At 43.3% G+C, this 9,187-nt stretch overlaps 1 non-coding gene and 1 pseudogene across 1 annotated transcript; both read left to right on the top strand.

Moving 5' to 3' along the window:
• The first annotated feature begins 746 nt into the window (after window positions 1-746).
• LOC129099088 (uncharacterized) lies at window positions 747-3,327 on the top strand (annotated as a pseudogene).
• A 4,653-nt stretch (window positions 3,328-7,980) lies between these two features.
• Window positions 7,981-8,053, top strand: trnak-cuu (transfer RNA lysine (anticodon CUU)). Its single transcript has one exon. It is a non-coding gene; the product is annotated as a tRNA-Lys (tRNA).
• Window positions 8,054-9,187: the final 1,134 nt, after the last annotated feature.

A 9,187-nucleotide genomic window follows, 5' to 3' on the forward strand; every position in this document is an offset into this window, starting at 1 on the left:
ACCACAAACATGGATAGAACTTGTAGATGAAACCACCGTCATCGGCCGGATTACAAACAATCATTCATTTTCCATAACCGCTTATCCTGTTAAGGGTCGCGGGGGGCTGGAGCTGATCCCAGCTGTCATTGGGTGAAGGAAGGGTTCACCTGGACAGGTCGCCAGACTATCACAGGGCTGACATATAGACAGACAACCATTCACGCTCACATCCACACAGGGACACCGGGAATTTAAACCGGGCCTGTCTTGCTGTGAGGCGATGGTGCTATCCACTACACCACCATGTAGCCCTTATGCCGTCAACTTTATGTAAATAAACTACTATTATTTGCCTTCAGTCTGCGTCTCCTTCGCTTTTGTCATGGCTTCAGAGCCAGGTCGTGACAGTGAATGATGATGATGATGCGTACCCTTGGTACCGGGCCGCAGAGAAAGTATAAATAAATGAAGCTTAGCGAAAGTTCAGTCAGGAAGACTAGCTTTACATTCCTGTTCATTCATATACTCATTCACTCTGTCACCGTGAATACGCTATCAGGTGATTGGGGGGCGTTCACGTAAAGTTAACCAACCAGTTTCGGCCACGGTTGCCTTTAGCCAATCGCAGCGTTGCTGTCAAACTTTAAAAAGATGCTCTCTGCTGTGGTCAGTTGTCATTGCAGCATAATTCAGACGTGAAGCAGATGCATATGGTAAAAATTGTCCTTACCTTTTGTAGCATAGCGTTGCTGATAACAAAGACGATGTCAGATTCCGACTTCGATCCTTTTCGGGGAGGGTCAAGTGGCAAAATCGAGAATCAGCCGCAGCCCGCATTCAGCCCGGCCGGCGACCGTCGCAGGAGCACTCGCTTAGCGCAGCGGCTCCCCCTCGGACGAGCACGAAGCCCTCCTCGCTCAGCTAGAAGATCGAGGCATTATTCCAGCTCCAGGTCTTCCTCTCTCCCAGCTTCGGGAGCTAGTGAGGCTTACTGTTAGCGATCCAGTCGATCCCTCCCCAGCACCCACGCCCAGGCGTAAAAACGCGAAGAAATCCGGCTCATCACAAGCTCCACAGGCGAAGAGAAAGTACGTCGCTGGCCTTAATCTTTCTCCACCAGCAACTCCAGGTCCATCTAATGCAGACAACGCCGTCATCTCCACCCTACAGTCGCTGGTTAGCTCGATCCAGACCATCGATGCACCCCTCCAATCCCTGGAAAAAGCGGCAACTACATCAGCCACCGTAGCCACCACCCAAGCCTCCATGCGGCAAACAGGCTCGTGGAAGGTCAGGCTTCCACATCCACTCCAATGGAAGTCGCCCAACATTCCCTGGCATCGGCAATTCCCGCTCCTCCACTGGGTAGGCCATACATCCCACAAGCAGCTAACATATATACGCGTCTTAGGTCTAAAATCCTGCAAGGTAAAAACATTAATCTGGTCAGCATCATCTTGCCATCCCCCCAGTGTGATAAAATCTCTGCGGTGTTTAAGTCGGCAGATCCACGGTTAAATAGAGACCTATCGATCGGGCAGTTCTTAATATCTTACGGCGTATACCGTGACGTGATTTGCACTGCCTACCCGGATAGAAGACAGGAGCTAGACAGCTACATGGCTTTAATCGGCGATCTTCACTTGAAATATGGGAGAAACATCTTCTACCAGTACCATAAAGCTTTCTCCAGCAAAGCTGCCCTTTACCTAATTCAATATACCGTAATTCCTGCCTGAACTGGTCCGTTCTGGACACCGAGTTACTGCTCATGGTCGCAGGTGGCACTCAAGTCATGTCCTGTAATTTCGGCGGGTTTTTCGGGCCACACAGCCCCACTATGCCCTGCTGCGGCGTTCCAGCCTCCTCCCCCCGGGCCCGCTCTGACTCATTCTCGATCCTTTTTTCCCCAGCGCCATGGTGAGTCCTCACATTGTCTACCGAAACGTATGTGGCAAAAAACTGCAATCAGCGGTAAACGATCCAGGTGTGGTGTTTCAGCTGCTCAAGAAAGAGGTTAATAAGAAATACGTCATCGGCCCTTTCAAGTCCTCTTCATTGTAGCCACAGGAAAATACTAAGGAAAGAAAAGTTTTCGATCCGTCCGCTCCCCGCTCCGGCTCATTTTCAAGCATTAACAGTCTCATCCCTTCCGAGCTGTTTTTCCCTTCACTACGCCTCTGTCGACAATGCTATTCAATTAATAAAGCTAGCTGGGCAAGGCGCTTGGCTTTCAAAAGCAGACATTACAGATGCATTTAAAATAGTTCCTATTCATCCGTCACAGTGGCATCTCTTCGGAATCAGGTGGGATTCCAAATTCTATTTCGGGGTGCGTTTGACTTTCGGGTGCCGGAGCAGCCCGTATATATTCACCCAAGTTTCCGAAGGACTTTGCTGGATCCTGCTTAATAAAGTTAAGGTCCCCTCAGTCCTTCACTTGCTGGATGATTTTCTGTTGGTAGATGCCCCGCATGACAACTCAGGTTCACCGCTGCTTAATCTGAAACATGGTTTCCGCTCCCTCGGTATTCCTCTGGCAGACGAGAAAACCATGGGTCCAGACACACGTCTGGAGTTCCTGGGCATCACACTCGATTCAGTAGAGATGAAAGCGTCTCTCCCAACCGCGAAGTTAGAGCGCATCCGTGAGATTTCTAAATCATATTGCGCTGTGGAAAACATAACCAAACCGCAGTTACTTTCCCTCCTCGGGCATCTCAATTTCGCCATGCGGGTCATTCCCCAGGGAAGCTCTTTCATCTGCCGCTTGCTAGTCCTCTGTGTCCAATTTACACGATGTAATATCTCTCGATGAGGGGTGCCGCCCTGACCTAAGGTTTTGGTCTCTTCTGCTGGAACAATGGAATGGCGTAACTTTTTTTTTACAACGATCTGGTCAATTCCTCTGATTCGCTGAAGTTTTATACGGATGCCGCGCCATCCATGGGTTTTGGGGGATTCTATCAATTCAATCACTCTTTTTCTCAGTTCGAAAAGTCCTCCGCTCTATGTGAGATTTACCCCGTTGCCGTGGCCTGCTTTGTCTGGGGTAGGCACTGGAAATGCAAGCGCATCTCTATGATGTGTGATAATCAAGCTGTTGTCAATATCATCAACAGAGGGCGCTCCTCCTCAAAATATATCATGCCTTTCATGAGGAGCATCACATGGTCAGCCATAGTACATAACTTCATTATCACAGCCCGTCACGTTCCTGGTCATTACAACACACTCGCTGATTCACTTTCCCGTTTCAAATTCCAGACTTTCCGGAGCATCTGTCCAGAGGCCAATCCAGTCTCAGTAACAGTTCCCCCTTGTCAAGCCCTGATGCTTTCCTAGAGCAAAGCCTCATGGGAAAATATATGGAGTCAGCCAAATTTTATATGAGGAAGGGTTTAGCAGTTTCCACCGTGACAACTTATGATTTTGCTTGGAGTACTTTTGCTTTGTTTTGTGTTTCTGTTGGCATGCCTCTTAAACCGGTTCTCATTAACACTGTGTGTGCTTTCATTTGCTACTGCACTGATGTTCGGCATTTCAAACCTCCATATATCCGCAGTTTGATTTCTGGCATTCAATTTAATATTAGGTGTTATGATTCTGCTTCCCCAAATTTGTTTTCTATTGCAGCTGTAGCCCACTTATCCCTAGTTTATTCAGGGAAGGGGCCTGAGTTCTTTAAAACATATAACTCACTCTACAATTACTAATACTTGAGGTTTTGTTGTCTTGAGTTTCTATATTAACCTTGAATGAAATGTGTCACTATTATTATTATCATTTTATGCAAACAATTTACCTTTAGACACCTCTATCTAAGAAAATGACCAAACTCCACGCTGTAATCACATTTTAGAAATATAACATTTCACTGATTTACTTGGGGAATTTTAAAATAACAAAACATTCAGTCTCAATCACTTCACAATTTCTTAAGATAACATGAGTTTCAACAATAATCTCTTCAGTTAGAATTATTATGATATGACTCAATTCAATTCAAACTCAGTGGGCCCACACTCATCAAGCACACACACACTCACACAGCCGGCACAAGCAATATATAAAACCTTCGGTGCAGGCCTGATGTGAAGCTGGAGAGCGTGGGAAATCCAAACGAGTTGTCTTCACTCAAATGAGCAATAAAACAAAAGTGTGGTACCTTGGTAAAGAGTTCTGAGTCGAGTCTGAAGGCTTTACCAGCCTCTCGGTCTTTGGCGATGAACACGATGGCGGGCAGCTGTCCAATATAGCGTGGTCCGTACCGCGTGGTCCGATGAACTCCGTCACTGCACGTTGACTTGGTAGTTTGTAGCAGCAACTGATGAATCTTCAGAGTCTTCACGTCGAAAACAATAACTTAATGCCAATAGCGTAAGCTGTGTTAGCTATACAGTGGCTAATAGTCCATTCACTTTGCTAATGAATGCTAATAAAACACTCTGTTGGCTACAATACTAGCATAAACACGTGGATAACTATGCGATAAACTTCGAGCTGAAATATCTCCAGTTACTTGCAGCTTAGGTGCAGATTGTCGAGTAGATAATCTTAGACACCACCTACATATTTATTTGCACAAACTTTCACAAATCTTCACATGACGATCCGATTTCACACATGCTCGCATCGCGACTCCGTTCGTCAAAACCGTCAAGCCACCCAACGTAAACAACACTCTCTCAAACTTCCTGCCACCTGTGACCCCACCTATCCCAACCAATGAACAACCAGTATTACCTTTATCCACGAATCCTACTTCCTTTAACCACATAAACTCTTCAAAGTAAAACAAAAATAAAACTATACATCTGTACCTTTCAAACTTATTTATTATACTCTACCATGCATTTAACAAGACCCAATGTTTATCTTATTTATCAACATAACTATTATCTTAACATTTTTATTACAATGTAGGGTACTTTTTAACCGGGTTACACAGCCATCAAATTACTGTTGAAAGGCATTACTAAAGCTTCACCTCCAGTTCCTGACCACAGACAGCCTATTACTCTGACTCTGCTGCACAGGATGGTGACAGTACTCCGAGAAGGAGTTTTTTCCCCTTATGTGGATGCTTTACTTGATTCTGTATTTTTAATGGCTTTCCTCAGATGTGGCAAGTTTACTACCTCTTCCAAATCCTTTAACCCGGATAGAGACATCACTTTCTTAAAAATATCTGGTAAGTTATGCATATAACTGGTGGTTGTGTCATTTCATGTATTTCTTGCGTGTATTGCCTTCTTTAATTCGTATCAGGGCATGTGATAGCAATATTTTATCCATGCTAGTGTTCTTTTATATTAACTAAATCTATTTCTGCATACTATAGTTCTGGTGGATAATATGTCATCAATGTGTAATGTATTATGTTCATTAGACTGAATAGCTGGTATGAAGTGTCTAGGTTCGCAATTTGCTGGTCCCATTTACTGATTCTCAAAATCACCGTCTATGTGACCGTTTTCTCATTTCGTGGTCAACATGACCTTGTCCGAAGTGACCTTTTTCATTTCCCTGATCTAACGTGATCGTTTTCCATTCCCCAGGTCTAACGTGACCGTTTCTCATTTCCTGGTCAGAAGTGACCTGGTCCCGAGGACCCAATTTCTCATTTCCCAGTCGGGTTGTGACCTGGTCCAGAGGACCCCATTTCTCATTTCCTGGTCGGTATTGACCTGGTCTAGAGGGACCCAGATTTCTCATTCATCTCTGGGGACTCTTACTATATCACTCTGGTCTACCTCTACCCCTATCCTGTCCTCTCAATTGACCACAACTGTCCTGTTCTGCTGTCTGACATGACCCACAAGTGTCCTGAGCTGCGTTCTTACTTGAACTAAACCTATTCTGTTCTCTCTAACAAGACCCTCCCTATCCTATCCTTTCCTGCGGTCTGTCGAGACCCCCACTATCGATTCGGTGATCTGTTGAGATCCCATCAGACTTTACTGTGGTCTATCTAGACCCACTGTATCCTGTTCTGCGGACCATCGAGATCCCCCTATGCTTGTCTGCGGTCTATCTAGACCCTGCCCTATCCTTTGCAATGGTTTACTTGACCACTTTTAGCTCTGGCGTAACTTAAATTTGTGCAATCTGAACCCATAACCTTGCTCTCGTGACTAATCTTCTGTTTCTGCATAGGAGTTCTATAGGAGTTATATATCTATATAAAATAATTCTCTTTTGGGGGAAGTCCTTGAAATATCCCATGGATGCAGACTCTGAGATTCCTTGCTTTATTGTTAGATGATGATGCTACAGCGCCAACTATTGATCAAATGGAACCAAATTTTTCATGAATATCATATGATCTGCCTCGCACACCGAATGCAAAACATGACAGGAACGTCACTTTTATTAATTGAAAATGAAATGTAGAGTTAGGTCAAAAAAAGTCCAACAACAGCCGTGATGATGGCAGAGAACAGAGTCAGACATCGTGTCCTGACAGCAAGCCTACGTCACAACATGCAAATAAACTAGTACCTCTCAGCTGGGAGCTCCAGATCAGATTTGAGAAAAAAACACTTAACAGATGGGTGGGAAGTACATGACATCTTCCAACGTTTGTACTTTTCAAACAGAAAACACAACTTTCATATTGTGAAATTTACTGGAAACAACATAAATTATAGGCAACAATTATCAGGAAACTTCCAGGTGATCTCCAGCCAATTTGTAGGGGGATCAGTCAGCCAGCCATGACCAGTTCCATTCATATTGTCATTTCTGCATTCTACCATAGGTCATTAAACATTGTTTGATAAGGCTTTTATTATAAAACAGCACTGCACCGCATCAATAACAGTTCAAGCAGAGATTGGAACTGCAGCATGAGAGACTGTGACAGCCTTCCAAAACAAAAACCTAATTAAAGTAAGTTAATAAAATGAGATGAAGTTTTGTGAGAAGTTGATGATGGATAAGCAGCTAAATCAGGATGACAGCAGATTAACTGTAAAAAGCAGTGTGTTGTGTCCAAGTGTTGCTTGTGAAGAAAATGTAACTCACTCCGGACGTTTTTAAGTTATTGAGAAACAAGAAGAAAAAAAAACCTTGACACATGCTCTTTGGTGAATTATAGAAGATGCTATAACAGATTCAGAGAAGATGGTGAATATAATCTTATTACTGACAAATGACCGGAAACTCTTCAAACGCCTTAATAGTTTCTTCCTAATTATTTCTTAGAAACTGATATGGTTTTGGTGAAACAGATTCAGAGAAGACGGTGAATATAATCTTATCTGTATAATTTGTCAGTAATAAGATCTCCTTGTTCTCTTCTAACAGAGTTCTGCTGATACAGACACCAGCTCAGAGAAGGACTGAACAGCCTGCAAGAGGTTCATGACCTGACTGTTTTTAACGGCAATACCTTTCCGGTATCGTAATGCCTTACAATAATAGCTTACTACACCATGGACTAATACATTCATTGACATCCTCTTGTATAGAACTTTTTACTGTTTTACTTCTAAAAACTAATGTTATACATTCTTTGATACATTTTGTATGTTTGTTGTTATTGAAGTTGCAAAGAACACATTATCTATCAGTCAATCTAAAGTTATGGTTTAAACAAGCACATTTAGTACTATATTGGCGGATTAGTTCATTGGTTATTGTAGTTCCCAATGTATGCAGGTGTGCGGGGAAATTTAATTCAATTCACACACATCCCTTCCCCACACACCCTTCAAGCCAAAATGATGCCCTTGTACACACACTATAGCCTACTTGATAGTAGGATCAATTATTGTAGGTTTGGGGTCTTTTCAATATGTTTACAATAAGATACATTCCCAAATGTATACGTTAGAGTACCAAGAAAATGTATCCAAACACAGTCCACTCTCATGAGCTTGTGAAGACTGATTGTCTATGTACTAATGTGGAGATTGGGTTGATTTGAGGGCCACCAGAAATCACTAAAAATCTAGTGCAGCACACTGACAGCAGTCACATCTTCATGTTACTGCCCGGCTAGCTCAGTCGGTAGAGCATGAGACTCTTAATCTCAGGGTCGTGGGTTCGAGCCCCACGTTGGGCGACAGTATTTGGGGCGGCTGTGGCACATGAGGTAGAGCGCTTGTCCCGTAACCACAAGGTTGGTGGTTCAAGCCCCTCTACCGGCAACATGCCGAGGTGTCCTTGAGCGAGACACCTAACCCCAAGTTGCTCCCCGGGCGCTTCATTGCAGCCCACTGCTCCTCCGGGATGGGTTAAATGCAGAGAAATAATTTCCCCATTGTGGGACTAATAAAGGATTGATTATTATTATTATTATTATGTTCGTTCTTCAAAAGACAGACATTTGTCTCAAGTACACCAGAGAGACAGATAATAGAGCTGTCAGATCAATCTAGGTTGGTTATTAAGTGAACATGACCGGCTTATTAAACAAAATGCAATATATACTACTTCAGAATCGCTCCCTTATCATCATTTAGTCTCGTCAACTACCGGGCACCTCTTCCCCTACCTCCCCCCCCCTGCCTGACTGATCGAACCAGGGAAACCCCGCAGACATAGAACCGTGGGCGCTTCACTCACCTGCCGACGGCGTGTTGCTGGACACTGTGCAGGGGAGAGACACTGCTGAGTCCCCCGCTCTCTCTCTCTGCCTCTCCTCCTCCCTCCGCTGCTCCGAGCACCGGCACCGAACGTCAAGCTCGTCACACTTAGCTCCACGGACAGGAAGCGGAGAGAAAATGTCCTCGAAATAAAAGATGCATTTTGAAACTACGAATGACCGGAAACTCTTCAAACGCCTTAATAGTCAATGTAGCTGACTGAATATTAGCCTGCAAAAAAAGTTCTATATTCTGTTTATATTATATAGTGTAATAATATGTAGTGTAATATATACTGTTATAATATAGTTCTACCTTTCCGTTCTAAAGCAGCTTTTTTTATAAAGTGTAATAAAATGTAGTCCAATGCATACTTTTATTGTATAGTTTAACCTTCTTGTTCTAAAGCATCTGTTTTATAAAGTGTAATAATAAGTCGTGTAACAGTATTGTTACTTTATAGTAATTTTTTCATGGCTATAATTCTACTGTAATAATTGCTGCTGTTATTATAAGTAGTCTTATTATATGAATCATTTATGTCATATACATTGAATGTGTTGTATCTCTGTTATGCTGTTCATTCTGTACACATGACATCTATTGCATTC

The sequence above is a fragment of the Anoplopoma fimbria genome, chromosome 11, assembly GCF_027596085.1.
Source record: "Anoplopoma fimbria isolate UVic2021 breed Golden Eagle Sablefish chromosome 11, Afim_UVic_2022, whole genome shotgun sequence".
NCBI classification, from domain to species: Eukaryota; Metazoa; Chordata; class Actinopteri; order Perciformes; family Anoplopomatidae; genus Anoplopoma; species Anoplopoma fimbria.